Here is a 16856-nt window from a genome sequence, read left to right as displayed (position 1 = left end):
CAGAGAGAGTCAGCAAAGACTACGAGGTTAAAGGGAAAAGTTTGGGGTAATTTCCCCTACGCAGGCCATGTCCAACAAACACTCTTCTCCAAAGAATGCACACACAAAAACAATCACATCATTATTTTTAAAGGCTGTACTAAAATATTAGTTGTGTTTTAGAGCATAACTTATGCACATTACAGATGTAAACATTAATGCAAATAAAATGTAGGTACAACATGTACATAACTTAAACAGTTACAGCATAATATTTAACACTCTGTGATGGAATCCCTTCGCCACTAATTCCAGTTAATCTAAACATTACATTTTACCAAAAATAATAGCTTCCTAAATGGAACAAACTCATAGCTGCTCATTTCTCTTATATTTACAGTCCGCTGCCTACCCGTAAGCAAGGCCAATTTTCATCTCTGTTAGGGAGAACAAGAAAGCAAGCACAGAAGAGCATCCTCGATGCAGACTTTTTTTCGTAGATGCTCTTTCTGGAATATCTGAAACTCCTCGCTCTGCTTTATATAATACTTTTCAGCCTAATTTATGGAAAAATGAACCCCTTGATTCATGAAGTAAGTGAAGAATAGGAATGGGTGAATTCCTTTGCACATTCTTTCAAACCTACTTTAGTAATATATGAACTAGAATTACACCATCAAAATATAAGGCAACATTGTTGTGCTATAAATGCATGTATGTATCAACTAGCAAGCAGTACTTATACATTGTAAAATAGAAGTGAAGTATTAGGCAACAATGAGGCCATGAGCTAAGAGGTAGCTCAGGGGCAGAAGTAGGGCAAAGCATACAACAACTTCTTCCAGCAGTGCCCTTTTCTTCAAGTACTAATAACAAAAGGGCAACCCACTAGTCCCCAAGGAACTGGGTATAATCAACAACATAGAGAGTGATCCTTGAGGAATTATTTCTCAAATCTTTCTTATTTTTCAATTGTCACTAACGTGAACTAATGAATTAACTAGACGCGAAAACACAAAATCTTTTATATCAAAAAGATTTCATTTTTCATATATTGAACTCAGTTTATATACAAATCAGCAATCGTCATGCGAGACAAAATTAATTGTTCAGGTACATTCTCCAAGGCAACACAAAAGTACTACTGTCAGAATTTACGAATTTGCAGTAGTATCACACACACCATTTGTACATATGTACGGGCAATACACTTAATTAGCCATACAATAATAATTTATGATATTCAAAATAATTATATTCCTTATGATGACATCTTGAAGCCACAAATGGTGTAGCAGCGTCGACGTTTCGGTCTCTCCCAGTTATTTCATCGAGACCATCCTCAGGACAGTTTGTTGTTGCACTCACAATTTCACTTTTTTGTACAGCACTGTCGTTTCCAATCCTTCATTAAAAACAAGCAGAACAGAAGTTTCAGTTTCTGCAGTGAGATGAGAGAAAGTACTGATTTTAAGACAATTCTGGCTCAGGCAGCCTAAAGGTACCTCTCGACTTAAGTTATCTAAAGTTTGATTTCACCATTAAATCACATTTTGAAAATAAAATAAGAAATAACCTTAATGCAGATTTCGATCATTTACCCAAGCGGAAATAGGAAATGAAGGTATTAATCTCATCTAGACCTTAGGAGGGGAAAGTCAGTCTAGGCATACACAGTCAAATATATTTCAGACTTTACTTTGATGTGAGAGGACATTAACTCCAATCTGTAGCATCTCCATTTTTTATATATTAGCACTCAGCTTTGTGGTCTTACAAGGTTCACTTCAGGGTGACTTATGAATATATAAAAATAGGCATTTACTATATGGAAGAGGCACTTTTCCTTGTCATGTGTCACTGCAGTGCATTTAAGATGCAGCCCAGCCAAATCACAACTACTGACAGACATATATTTTTGTCATGCTTGAGTGAGGTGTAAATACACACTGCAGCCTACGTATGACGTTTAACCATTGGTGCATTTTTGGCACAATGTACAACAGACTTATAGGGAAGTTAATTAGGCCGAACTGGGAGTTCCTGTGTACAGCACATGTTTTAATGGGGAAGTACACGCAATTTTGCTATTGCTTGCAAGTGGTGAAGCACACAGAATAATTGGGACAGCAACACCAGAGAGTAAAAATTGGGGGGACAAAATGGAATCATTTCTCAAACATCTAATTTCAAACAACTTCCAGTAAATATATGAATTTGAGGAGAGTTAAAATGTCTGCTGGCCAGACAAATCTTTTTACACTACTTTTTTACTTACCCGTGAAAGCCTCGGAATAGCCTCTATCTGATACTAAATAATAAAGGGGCCCAGACGGGTGCCTAAAGATCACAACCAGTGGTTGTCAGTTGAATAACTATTAGGATTTTCCTCCCAAGGAAACCACGTTCACAGGGTACCTTTTGAGTATTTCTTATTTAGGAAGGAGTATGTCTGTTACTTAAAGAATGTATTGTTAGTCATACCATCTAATCATCACCATACAACTTGCGATGAAAATGTGACTTTGATAGGGTAATATATTGTAAAACTACTGCTAAATATTTTTACACTCAAAGAATGCAGCGGAACGAGACAGTCAAGACAGTCAACGCGATTAACAGTCTAAAACAAAGAGGTGGGGGATGACTCAGCATTTAGCCGACAAATGCCTAGCACAATGAACGCGTGCCTAGCGTTTCTTTTAAGATGGCGCACTATTCGACTGTGATCTGATGCCAGATCATTTAGGGCGCATATTATTCATTGACCCGGTCTGTCACACTTTGTTCAGAAGTAATATCTAGCTGTGAGGCACAGCTTAAAAGCTTGGTTTGCAATTTATAAACTGTGCAAGCTTCTAAATGGTGTTTACATTCATCACCTAATGTATTTTCGCTGTTATAAGAGCTCACGCCACGGCGTCGAAGTACTTTACAAAATTAGCTTCATGGAACCACAATCAGGCCCGGTGCCAAGCGCACAGCAGGACGTAGAATAACATAGAGAGGGGGCACAATCGCTACGGAAATGCATGAGGCTACTTTTCCTAATCGGCCAGGCCATGGCTATGCTGAATCGGTGCCCCATCCGATCGTTTTCAGCATGTCTTCTCGCATTCTTAAAAGGGCAGGCAGGTCTGCATGCAGACACGCCAGTCCTGTTCCAAATGGAGCAGTCTGATGCGAACACACCCTGCGTGCCTTGTCCAGTCCAATACATAACAAGCAACTCCAGTTTCTTTTCTGTCTCCCTGAATTGTGCCTGTGAGGTGCAGCTTGTTTTTCCAGGCTCACCAGTAACCTGCCCTAACATGGATATATCCCCCCCCCTCCAGAAGACAGGAAAGAACACACAAAAGTGTAACGGAAATATCTAGGCACTGGCTTCTCTAGGGGACCCAGATGGGCCATCTCCATTTGTGCCGGCTCCCTCATTGTGCCACACCACCACATCAGTTGAATGCAGGCCCCTGACGGGCAGCGATGCAGAACAAGCATTGGCATAGCCAATAGGTCTCGCCTTTGGGACCTTATAAGTATTTAGCCATGCAGTACATTACCCTGGGTGCTTAAGTGATGGTGTCGCACTAAATATATGTTTGCTTGTGTACCCTGGAGTGCAACTGTCGAGTGCTATAAAAAGCACAACAAATACAAATAGACAACCCGAAAATAAACTGGAAATATATACACATCCATAATCAGAACAGAAAGAGGCACAAACTCTACGCGGCCACAATAGAAAAGTTTGCGATGGAGGGTAGTCTATAATGAGCCACCGCGCAGTAATAAAAGGCATTGGTATTAACAATGCCAATAGCTTAAACTAAACTTTTAGCGATTGGCATTTTAAATTACAATGCCTTTTCTTTATGTTTTACAAAAGAAAAAAAAATGTCATTTACAATCTCAATAGCTCAAAATAATTTCAGTGCAGAACCTATTGCAGTGTAAATGCTTGTTGGTATAGTTCACGACTATGTTAGCGGGGGTTATTACATGCACAGACATAACCATTGTCTCCCTCTCCACCAATCATGCTCCCTAGTCTTCTGACAGTAGAAGCGATACAATTATTGGCGGGTAGGGGAAGCACTTCTAGGATGATTATATTAATTAATAACTCTCACAGAGCAGGTGTGTGCAGCCATGTTGTCCATCTGTCGAGGAGGACATCTGAAACTGGGCCACCAAGAACGGTTCACGAAAATGTTGTAGATCAATTGTCACGTTTTATTGTTAGCAATTGCAAAGGACAACCACTAATGATAATTTAGCTCTGGAAGCGATTGCCATTTTGTCACAATTTAAATGAAGGCGTGCAATCAGTGGGTTACTGAGGGTATGGAAATTACTAGCAATAAGGTCAAAGTCCAAACTACAGTATCTAATGGCCAACTGCTTTACGTGATTTGTGATAGGAGCAGTGCCTTAATTACCTTTTCATTCCTCTATTTAACCATCATACAAGTGCTGAAAATACAGCATGCCATTAACCACGCCCTTTGCGCGTCCTCGATCATGTCTGATGTGTACCTATGAGGCCAACTGCAAGTCCATTTATGTCCTCGTTCCCTTTAAATTGATTAACGATTGATGCACAGGCATAGAATTCCGTACATGCAAGAGGAAAGTACAATAACAATGAATAGTAGACAACTGATCACTCTCTCGAGGAATGGGTCTACAATGCACACATCAACAGTAATCTGCTACGGTAGCGACCTGGAGGGTAATCAGATGCACACACCCAAGACTTTTCCCCGCTCGGCACAATGTGCCAAGATAAATCCACTTGTAAACAAAGAATGCCATCCAGTTAGTGCTCAGTCAATTGCTGCATTATCTCAAATGATTTGTTTCTATCCTCTGGACTGTTCCCTGAAATGTTGCACAAATAATGCACAGTCTTGGATATTGGGAGGGAGGGGTGGCGGGGGAAGAAGACCACCGACGACTTCTAGGTGTGAAAAAGGCCGTTTTATTTGGAACAGGTGCACATTACAATAAATAGCCCTCGGCAATGCCTTACAAAACTAAGCCTCACTAACTTTAACGTACTAACCCCGCCCCCCTCCCCCGCCCCTAACTGGTCTTTTGAGCCCCGCCCCGTCCCGGCATTACAACATTAATAACATACAATATCATATTCAACACAATACATATGCTTATAAAACCAACATCTTTATTAACGCAAGCACCCCTGCCTGCCTTTTCATCATTTACTAACCCCCAAACACTGTAAATGCCCCAACCATAAAACCGCTCAACAATCCCTGTCAAAGACCCCCTGACAACCATCCCATCAAAAAACTCTGCCAACCCTGGCCAAACTTCCACCAAACTCCGCATAACCCACAACGAGGCACCTGCTCCAAGTGACAGTACAGAAAAATTCCCCCTGTGCACCAGAACCACCAAAAACGGCCCGAAGAAAAAGGGGGGCAATACTACCAAAAAAGGGGGGAATCCCAACCCGCATGAGAGAGGGGGAAGACCTCAAACGGGAAAAAACGGGGAGGGAGGGAGGGGACAAAAACTACTCCGCTACACTCCCAGCCACCAGGTCACAAATGATAAAATGATGGCTGGGAGTGGGCGCCTAGCGCATTTAAGCGCTGGGCTGCCTTTGGGCTACTTTTGGGCTATACCAAAATACAGCCCAAATCGCAAAATGGCCGTCGGGGTCCTTGCTCTCCACCCCCCCGCCCCTCCCAAACAGCCCGGGGGGGGGAGCCTCCCGGTGGCCGGCCACCCACCCCAAGCCCCCCTTGGGAGGGAGGGGTGGGGGGGAAGAAGACCACCGACGACTTCTAGGTGTGAAAAAGGCCGCTTTATTTGGAACAGGTGCACATTACAATAAATAGCCCTCGGCAATGCCTTACAAAACTAAGCCTCACTAACTTTAACGTACTAACCCCTCCCCCCCTCCCCCGCCCCAACTGGTCTTTTGAGCCCCACCCCGGCCCCGGCATTACAACATTAATAACATACAATATCATATTCAACACAATACATATGCTTATAAAACCAACATCTTTATTAACGCAAACACCCCTGCCTGCCTTTTCATCTTTTACTAACCCCCAAACACTGTAAATGCCCCAACCATAAAACTGCTCAACAATCCCTGTCAAAGACCCCCTGACAACCATCGCATCAAAAAACTCTGCCAACCCTGGCCAAACTTCCACCAAACTCCGCCACCCAGAAAGACGGGGGGAGGTAACTAACCCCCTCTTTCTGCCCTCAAAACCTGGCAACAACCTTAGCTTCTTAAAAGAGGAAAACCAAGAACCGTCCCACCTCAGGACACTCTGTGGTGATCCCGCACCACCAAGCACCGTGACAGCACCTCTCTCAACTCGAGCAAGTAAAGCTCCATCCCCAACCGAGACAGATGAACCCCATCGCCCGTGAAGAATTCCACCGCCTCAAATTTGATGTCTCTGTGACAAACCCTACCAAAACCCAGCTCCCTGCAACAACGAGAAACCTCCAAGTTGACTTTCCTGCGCGCCCGATCAATCGCTCTGGGATTGCGCGCCCCCCTCCAAACCCTCCGGGGGACCAACTCCGTCCACAAGACGTGGCAACCCACCCACTGCTCCTTCAGTATCGCCAGGTCCCTCTTAATAGCTCTCAGCAACACCACCCCCTTCACCCTACCCAGGTCATTCTCACCTAGGTGTAATAGCAAGACATCCGGACATTGCCCCCCAACCAACCTAGAATTCAAAGATTGCACCAAGTCCCTCCACAACATGCCCCCCTTTCCTCTCCCCACAACGTTAAAAAAGCGAGAATTAAAACCCAGCATCTGTCCGAAATAGCACTCCCGAGCCTGCCCAACGATCCATATGTTCAAAGCCGGGGAAAGGGGGCCCGCAACCGAACCTGAAACAAGAAAAACAATATGAACATCATGGAGGGGAGGAAGTCGCAAGCGCGTCATCTGCATTGCTCCGAACGTAGCGCTGGAAACATTTAGAAGACCATCGCCCCAGCCGCATAATCTCACCCCTGGACCACCCTCTGTTACAGGCTTCCGACGCCGCCCCAATCCTGAAAGAGTGAGTCCCAAACTGACCCCCATCCAGACCCAGCTCCCTTAATGCCTTTCGCAACACCACCCGAAGCTGGTAATCCATCACCCCGCTCCCATCCGCGTGCAAAAACACCCGCGCGCTCGCCATGCCACCAGACACACTCTTCCAGCGCCTCGCCCACCATAAAGGGCACGTGCATCCCGCAGCCACTGCCTCCAACCAAATCCCTTTGCCCCGACCCCTGTGATCGGTTTTTGCACCTGTCAGCCAAATGTGCACCCCCTGCTCCGCTAAGAAAACATCCCGCCACAGCAAACCCTCCTTGGCTCTGGAACCCAACAACTCCGACACCCGGAACGCCCCGAAAAACATCCAAATCATAAGTGTGGAAAACAGGCAAACTTCGAAACCGTCCCTGCCCACCGCCGGAAGAACCGCGAGCAAACGCGCCAAACAACTGCCACGACACCGGCCTGCGCACCCGAGCCGACCTGCTCCGTTCCCTGTCCCAACCTTCCAACATCCTTCTTCCCAGTTCTCCCGCCGATGGGGCATAGCCCTACAACAACTTTCCCATGAATGCAATACCCGCCAACTTTCCCGCAATCGTCACCTTCGTAAGGCCCTTGTCCATTAGCGTCAGCAAAAACTGCACCACATCCACCGAGCGTCTCCACTCCTCCACCCTCCTACGCGCGCCGGACGCCAAAAAGTCCTCCCACGCCAAAGCATACGCCTGGCGAGTAGAAACAGACAACGAACCTACCACCAGTTGTACAACCCTACGTTGCCTACATACCACAGATGTTCCGGCATTGGGGTTGGTGCCTTGTCCGCCTCCTTGGCCAGCCCACGGAATCTCTCCCACTGTGAACGAGACAAAGCATCCGCAATGTCATTGTCCACACCAGGAATATGCAGGGCCTTGAAAGCCATGTCATGCCTCAAACAACCAAGCACAAACACCCGCAGCAGCTTCAGCACCTGTTCGTCCCTGGCCGACTGTCTGTTGATGATCTGCACCACCGCCATGTTATCAATCCGAAACAACACTCTCTTGTGTGCCAGCTCCCTGCCCCACAAAGTCAAAGCCACCAAAACTGGAAACAACTCCAAAAAGGCGATGCTCCTGCCACCATTCTTCCACTGCTCCGGCCAGCTCTGCGCACACCACTTCCCCTGCCAATACACTCCAAAACCATTGCTGCCTGCCGCATCCGAGAAAATCTGAACATCCCATGGCAACTCCTCCTCCCTGACCAGTGAAATACCATTGAACGAGCGCAAAAATGTGCTCCACATTCTCATGTCCTCCTTCACACCCACCGACAAACGCACATGGTGGTGAGGCAACTGGTGACCCGACAGCGCCCTCCCCAGACATCTGCAGAAAGTCCTCCCTGCTCTAACCACCCGGCAAGCAAAATTGAGATGTCCTAGCAAGACCTGGATGTCCCTCACCGTCACCTTGTCCTTAGACAGCATGACTCCCAGCAACAGCAGCATGGCCTCTTTCTTTTCTGGCGGCAAGCGCGCCTGCATCCTGACAGAATCAAGCTCAATGCCCAGGAATGACATTGTAGTACAAGGCCCCATCGTCTTCTCCGGAGCTAAAGGCACCCCCAATTCCTTCATCAATGCCTGAAACTTGTCCAAGGCCCACTGACATTCCACAGTGCCCGGTGAACCCACAAAAAAGAAGTCGTCCAAGTAGTGTGTAATCAGCCCCAAACCAGTCTGATGTGTAAAATGCCACTGTAAAAAGGTACTGAAACACTCAAACAACGCACAAGACATTGAACAGCCCATCGGCAAAGCCTTATCCACGTACCATTGACCTTCAAACTGTATGCCCAACAGACTCCAGTCGTCCGGATGTACGGGAAGCAAGCGCAATGCGGATTTTATGTCGCATTTTGCCATCTCCGCAGTTGCGCCCGCAGTCACCACTAGTGACATTGCAACGTCAACTGAGGAATAGGACACTGAGGCTGATTCCCCATCAATAAAATCATTGACAGTAAACCCCTCAGGCCACGATAGGTGCTGAATGAGCCTGTACTGCCCGACCTCCTTCTTGGGCACCACCCCAATGGGCGAGATAATCAAGTCCTGCAACGGCTAATCCTGGAATGGGCCCGCCATCCTTCCTTCATGCACTTCCTTATCCAACTTGTCCTGTACCACTGTCTTGTGTTCAAATGCCGACTTCAAATTTTTGGCCCATCTCCTCTCCCTAGGCCCCTCATACCCCAAATGGAAACCTTCTGCAAACCCCTCCAACAATACCTGCTTCGCAGCCAGATCGTCATAGTCCCGCAAAGCAGCCCTCAAGGATGCCAAATTAACCGGCGTAGGAGCCCTTTGGCCCAGCCCCTGGAGGTCCCTTACCCCCTCTATTCCCCTGTGCATGCTGAGGGGGTCCTGCCGCATTACCCCCTGCCTGGTGCCACTGCTGGCCTCCCTGCGGCCTGAGTCCCCAGCATCTGAGCAGAGGGTGTTTTCTCCCACACTGCGAGTATTCGTGCCTGAACCTACAATACTCTCGCGTGCACACTCCCTTATTGAACTCCCAGCAAGGACCTGATCCCCCGGCGTGGCAGCTGCAGACTCCACCCCTCCCCGGGTGGGCTTCCCTGGAAAGGGCCGATAGACTAAGGGCAAGCCACTGGCTGTAAATAATGTCTTACCCCCAGCAGACGCCCCCATGGTATGCTGCCACAAATCTGCATCCAGCTCACCCCACTTTGCTTCCTCGTCCCAAGCCATCCTGGCTCTAAACTCCTCGTCATACTGGGCCCAGGCATACCCCCCCCGGTGATCTGCGCTTTCCTGATTACGTCCATATATTTAAATATGGACACACTACGCTCGGGAAACTTCTCGCAATAGACACTAGCATATAATAAAAATGCTGCCGTCCAGTTCTCAATAGTAAGCGGCACTTTCGGTCTTTTTGCCAGTTCATATTCCTCCTCCTTTGACCCCGCCTTGGACCTTACCTCCCTGTACAACAACTTTAAGATCTCCACATACTCCCCCTTCCAAATCCTCTCCTTCGTGGCCAGCATCAGGTGAGCCCCCAGCGGCTTGGTCACCCCCATATAAGGAAGCCTTTTAAACCTCAACTCCTTACTCGGCACCGGCTGTTTACCTGCCACCTCCGGTTCCGTATTCACCCCCGTATCCACCTTCGATCCCGGCAATGTCTGACCCCCCGTCCCCACTGCCTGGTCCTTGACATACTTCCCCTTGTGGAGCTTACCACCCAGCTCATCCCCAACAGCACAATCACTTCCAATTCCCACCGACACCATCATTGGTCTGGCCCGTGGGATCGCCTGTTCACCAGCCTTGTCCCCATTGGAGCCTACCACCCAGCTCCTCCCCGGCACCATCCCTTCCAGACCCCGTTGACACCATCTGTGGCCTGGCCTTTGTAACAGCACGCTCACCTGGCTCAAGTACAGGCGCTCGTCCTGGCGCCATTCCCAAAGCCGACTGTCCGTGCGGGTCCTCTGTCCGATGAGCCCCTGCTGCGTGGCCGTATTCTCTCCTGGAGCCCAACGCCGCCGCCGGTCGACCAACCTGCGTGGCCTGTAACACATTAGCAGACAGATGAGAAGACCCCCTCCCCTCCTCATTCCCCCTCCATTCCCCTTCCTCGGGGCTGTCCTCATCGTAATCCAGCACCACCACTTCCTCCAACTCCAGAGGCTCCTGCACGTAATTCACATTCCGGTCCTTACTCAACCCCCCATTGCTACAACCAGCAGCAAACACTGCCACTGGGGGAGCCAGCTGTGCCCGCTGATACTCCCCCTCGCGCTGTCTAAAGGGAAGAGAAACATCCACGTTGCCAGCCGCCCGTCGGGCTGTGCCGGTTGTTGGGGCCAGTGAAGTCGCGCCGGACTTTCGTGCACTGGCCGCGTCGGGATCCCCCGCCAATGCGGGTCGTGCCGCGCAAGGCTCCGCCCTCCCTTCTCCTTGGCACTGTTGGGCCGTACACCGCCCTACCGAGTCTGCCGACGCACCACGCAACCTATTCTGAAATGAAAAACATTGGACTGGAGTGCTGGGAGTACGACCACCGCTAGCTGACCTGCTGCCCCTAACACCCCGCACCCCACCCCATCCCTGCCCCCCCGGCCCTCCTCTGCCCCCTCAAAATGCACCACACCCCCCTGCACTGGGAATGGAGGGAGGGGGTCCCTTCCCTGCCCATCCCCATCGCCCCCCTGCCCAACCTGCCCTAACAGGACCGCACACCGCCCCCCTCCAACCTCCCCCCGCCTTCCCCGCACCCCGCCCTTCTCCAGGCCCCCCTCCCGTGACCATCCCCACCCCCATGCCCCCAGCTCAGGGCCGGGCCCCACGCACCCTCTGTCTGCCCTCCCTGCGCCTGCACCCCCTCCGCCCACGCTGGGAACACATCCAAACCCTCCCAGGCCTGCCCACCCCCGCCGGATCCAGCTCCCCCTCAGGCAAAATGCACACACCCTGCCCTTGCACCCTGACTAGGGACTGAAACCCCCCATCCCTCCATCTGTGCCCACTCCCCTTACCCCAGGGAACTGCCCCCCCAAGGACCCCCACTGCTGGCTATGCGGGGATGGCGAAGAAAACAATAGGGGGCTAACCGACCCCCCCTCCCCTCCAAGGCCTCCAAAACCAGCCTGTCCCCTCTTGCCTCTTCCTCCTGGACCAGCGACCTCTCCCCCCCTCCCGGAACGCACCGCCGTCCCCCGCCCACTCTCCTGCCCCCCCTACCAATTCCACCTCCTGTGACACCAGGGGCCCACTCACCCGCCTGCCCACTTGCCGTATCGCCTCCATTTCGTCCTCCGTGACCGCAGCCCACGGCCCCTCCTCCCCCCCTGCCAAACCACCCCCTCCAAGGCTGGGGCCTCTGCCACCAAAACGGGCGCCCCCCTGCGCCTTGCTCGTAAACATAGCGGCCGCTGCACACAGCCTCTCCTCTCCCTGCCGCTCCTGCCAGCCCACCGCATCACCTTCCGGGGCCCCTGCCAGCAGCCCAGGCCCCCCCCCCTTCCCCGCCCCGAACACTCAAAGCCGATGCCCGCGCCGCCGGGGCCGATCTCTTCCCTCCCCGGGCCCCGCCCGCCTTCCCCACCTCCCCCGGCACAGACACGGCCCGCCGCTCACCGTGCCCGGAGTCCGCCCGCCGCTCGCCTTGCGCGAAGTCCGCCGCCTCGACTCACCACCCGCCCCCCCCTTCCAGCGCCCCCCAACCCTCTACCCCCGACTCACCTCGACAAACGAAAGCAGAGGGAACGCCGCACCACGACTCGCCACACCACGCCGCAGGGGGGCCGTCTTCCGCCCACGCGGGCGGCCCCGCTCCACAGCCGCCACCAGCTTCGGTCGCTTCGGCGACAGGCAAGCCGCCACAGCCGCGGCTACTCCGGCCAACGCTTGCCGAACCGGGCGCGATGGCCCGGGCAAATCCCCCAGCACCAGGTCAAGCCTGCCCGCCTCGCTGAGCAGGCGAATCGCCTCCAGGACCCTCATGTCGTCCTCTGCCATCGTTGCACCACACACGCCGCTGACAGCAAAAACCTGAACAAACCCCTCTGTGTACCGACAGCACACCGATTCTGGCACTACACAAGCTCTGCCTAACCGACCAACGGCCCAAACTAACTAACAAAAACTACTCTGCTACACTCCCAGCCACCAGGTCACCAATGACAAAATGGTGGCTGGGAGTGGGCGCCCAGCGCATTTAAGCGCTGGGCTGCCTTTGGGCTACTTTTGGGCTATACCCCCCAAATCCCCTTCAGCATCTAAATCAACGTTCTTCTATTACAAACACCTAGCGATAGGACACTCCAGGGTTAGCAGTTGAGCCGTATAACCTTTGGTGAGTTACATTTGTCAAGTCCCCACCAACACTGTTCAAGTGCCATTCATCGAATGCTTACCGTTATTGAATTTGCATCGCGAACAGATTTACATTAGAAAATGTGCACTGAAAAAAACAAAAGGATTAGATGTTTATTATAGGAAAAAGTTTATTTTCTAATGATTGAATGCTCACATAGAGTCACATTTGAGCCCATAAAACTACGTGGAGTGTGACACCTTAAGGTGACTGACGGGAATTAAGACTTATCGGCTGCTTTAAAGTGTTAAAAAAAAATTGAAATTAACTATTCCAATCGCTATGCACGGTTTATCTTTTTACAGTATTAAGCTTAAACTACCCTTCCTACATCAGTCGCATGGTGGCAAAAGGCCAGCAGCGTGACTCTACATTACGTTAAAGCTATAGTCCCCCTGTACAATGACAACACAGCCACAATATTTAAGTCTGAAAAGTAAAGGAAATATTCAAGTCGAGTACAATGTCCTGTCGGTGAAAGGTGGGGGCTTGCTTTCTGTCTCCTGCGCCCTCACTACTACATTTTCTTCCTTTGTAAACAAACTTCACAAAACCACCATGAAACAAGGTGTCTGCAAATCACACCTGGCTCACCCCCCAGCACAGCAGTCACAAAAGGAAGCCCTGGATAACATTCATTAAAAAGTATGTGCTCCGTGTGTGATTTATAGATCACACCAGGGCGGCCTTAGGTATGTGCAAGCTGTGCACCTGCACAGGGCCACCAAACCACAGGGGCCACCACGCCAATATATATCCTTAATATAATAATCCTCTGAGGATGGATACATATTTGCGTGGCCGCCCCTGGCAGGGATTTGGCGGCCTCCGGCTCTGTTCCACTTCCAAACACCATGACCCCCCCTCTTCACTGGCCTCCGCTCTCAGCCCACCCCGCCCGGAACCCCTCTTCCGGGGCCCCCTACCTACGCTCCCTGCCCAGGGCCGCCACGAGCCTAAAGCCGCCCCTGATCACACTGCACCACCCTGCTAAACTGCAACTAGCAGGATGAGGGGCGGGAAGGGATGGGTGGAGATATTCACAGGAGATACAAACAGCCAATGATGTAGAGGCCAGTGTTTTCAGCCTGTGTTTTCTGTTGTACACATAGGCATGCAGGCGCTGTGCACTACATTTATCTACATACACTCTTAAGCTTCAGTGGAAAGGCAGACACACACTGCACTCCTACAGAGGCAGACGGCACCAGAGACCCTCCCTGAACACCAGTACCGGGTACGAGCTGGTGACTGTCTGGAAGCAGCAGCAGTAACTATTCACCATTTTAACAAGGGGGCGGGGCATATATATTGCGTGATTTCGGGTTTGGGGTGGGCATAAATTTGTAGTGGTAAGTGAACAACGGGGGTATTGATTGATATGTGGCATCACGCAATCCATTCACTAACCCCTTGAGTGTGCCCTGCGAGCACCAAATTAACAGTGAAGTGCATTAAAAAAGTGTGTGCACATTTGAAATACACAACGCTACAAAAGTGTGCGCGTTTTAAATACATACCACAACGAAGCAGAGCAACTAAATGAAAATTCTAGTTGCACTACTTAGTTGCGGTATGTATTTTAAACGTGCACACTTTTTATTGGTATGTATTGGAAACATGAACACACTTTATTTTCTTTTAAAGCATGACTGCTGATGCGGGTGCGCATGGTGCCATCCTGCCGGGTGCGCTTGGGGTCCTCCGATATGTGGCCAGCGGCTAAGCACTTAGAAGCAAGAGGGTGAGCGCCAGATAAGTGGAGCAGCGGGGAAATAGTGAGGTGCCGAGAAACTAAAAGAAACAAGGGAGAGAAAAGGTAGGAAAACAATACAGGTGTGAAGAAAATAAGGAAAACGAGAGAGGGTGAAAATGAAAATAAACTGGAGAGAAAAGTGTGAAGTAAAGAGAGTGCCTGGTGAAAAGGGAAGAAAGAGGAGAGAAAGGGAAAGCGGGTGAGATAAAACAGCCAATAAAGAGCGAATGAAGGACTTATAGGGGGCGAGAAAACATGGTTCTTTTGTAAAGCGCTCCGACACCTTCGGGTAAAGCTTGCGCAATATAAAAACGTATAAATAAATAAAAGGGGTTTGTGAAAAGTCTAAAGATGTCTTTCTGCCAGACAATAAAACAGAACCGGAGGCTACATGCAGTCCCTGACGTCAGAGATTAATGGTCCGATACTTTCACAGAGCACAGTCCCGCTCTTGGTGGTGCTATGGAAACGGGACATTTCCTTGGCCCTCCACTGCTCTCCAATGACATGCCAGCTGAATTCCTCAACAGCTGCTAGTTGATTGTTATGATGGAAGCATTCCGGTGAGCATAACTGACTTTTATTTCGTGCAAACGAGTGCCCAGCAATTTCCTGAGCAACTGATCCACTGGAGGAGACACGGGCCCGATATCCAAATCAAACAACAACTCGCCAGATAAGAACACAATCCCCGTAATTACATTTCAAATGTATGTATGAACGAAACACGGTACAACAAGGATACTAGGTTAGGCACTGCCTGTGTAAAGGTACAGATAGATTGGCAACTCGGAGCCAGAAGCAGTGAGTTGCAGAGCTGAGGAGATCCCGGGAAGCTGTGATGTGTGCGGAGGCCGAGGTGTATTCGATCCTCACAGGCTACGTCCAAGTCTGGCAGGAGCTTTGAGAAAGTGAATTGTTTTGTGGTGGGTGGTTCCTCTAGCATGCGCAGTGAACTTGAGTAACAAGCATTGGCCGCGCGGCCGTAAAAGTAACACTGCGCAGCAGCGAAATGAAATTAGAAAAAAGCAAGTGGTGACGTGAGTTGAGCGCACGCACGCAAAGGGAAAAAGTGCTGTGCACGTCGCGCGTGCTTCTGCGCCTTCTAGCAAGCTGGTGGCTGGCAAGGTAGCGCTTTTCGAAGCAGCTACTAAATGTCTCGCAAGAGCAGCGCATGCGCTGACTCTAGCGAGACCTACAAATGAGAGACACTACACCTTCCAATGCAATATGAATTCCAAGTTCATTTCACTGCAAAGCAGAGATGGTTGAAGGGAATACATAGCCAGCATCTTTTCCTAAAATGTATAAATACTGCGCTTTATGTGTGTGTATAAACCCACACACATATATACATACATACATTCATACTCACAGAAGCTTCATGGTTGCCCTTGCAGGTTGTCCCCATGAGTTTTACCTGGAGCCCATTGTGTGTCTCCCTCTAACAACTGCTTCTAGCAACGTCAATCCGTTCTTTGGAGGGCAGACATAAGGTGTGTTTGTTAGAGGTGTGGCGCCGCGGCCAGGGCGACTGACTCCGGAATCTTGGGATCACGGTTCGATCCCCGGCACCGGCGGCAGATTAGCCCAGCACCATGTGACTCTGGGCAATAGCTTGCTTAATCTTCCCGATGGCCCCCAGCACCTAGAGACCCTAACGGGTGATTGTGCGCTTTACAAATGTGGATATTATTTGTCTCTATTCATTGAATGAGGGAGCAACGCTGTGTGTACACATCTCTGTGTTCAAAAGTGGCGATGAGGATGCTAAGGTGCCTATTCACAAATGTAAAGGTACACATGAATAAATATAAACCTGAACGTTTTCTCTTACCCTTTTGAGCCAGTTTAATACTTTTGACTAATCACCCATCTCAAGTGTAAAGATATTCAAAAGTGTAGACTTCCATCTTTTCATTCCCAGAAACAGGACGTGATGTCAAATTTACAAGTGTAAGTTACTACAGCCACAAAGGAGCTGTAGAAGGTCCACCACCGCACATGGCCAGTCACTGATATTGAAACACCTTCCCATAGAAAATAATGGACACAAGGACTAAAAAAGTAGAACCCTATAGGAAATAATTTTAAATTAAATTAAGTAGGTCAATAAAGGGCCGTCACTGTCCAGCACAAGTGCCCCATATGTGGTAGTTGCCTACAA

This window comes from Lissotriton helveticus, chromosome 6 (genome assembly GCF_964261635.1).
Source record: "Lissotriton helveticus chromosome 6, aLisHel1.1, whole genome shotgun sequence".
NCBI lineage: Eukaryota > Metazoa > Chordata > Amphibia > Caudata > Salamandridae > Lissotriton > Lissotriton helveticus.
The sequence above is the reverse complement of the archived record's forward strand: the minus strand, read 5'-3'. Positions refer to the sequence as shown.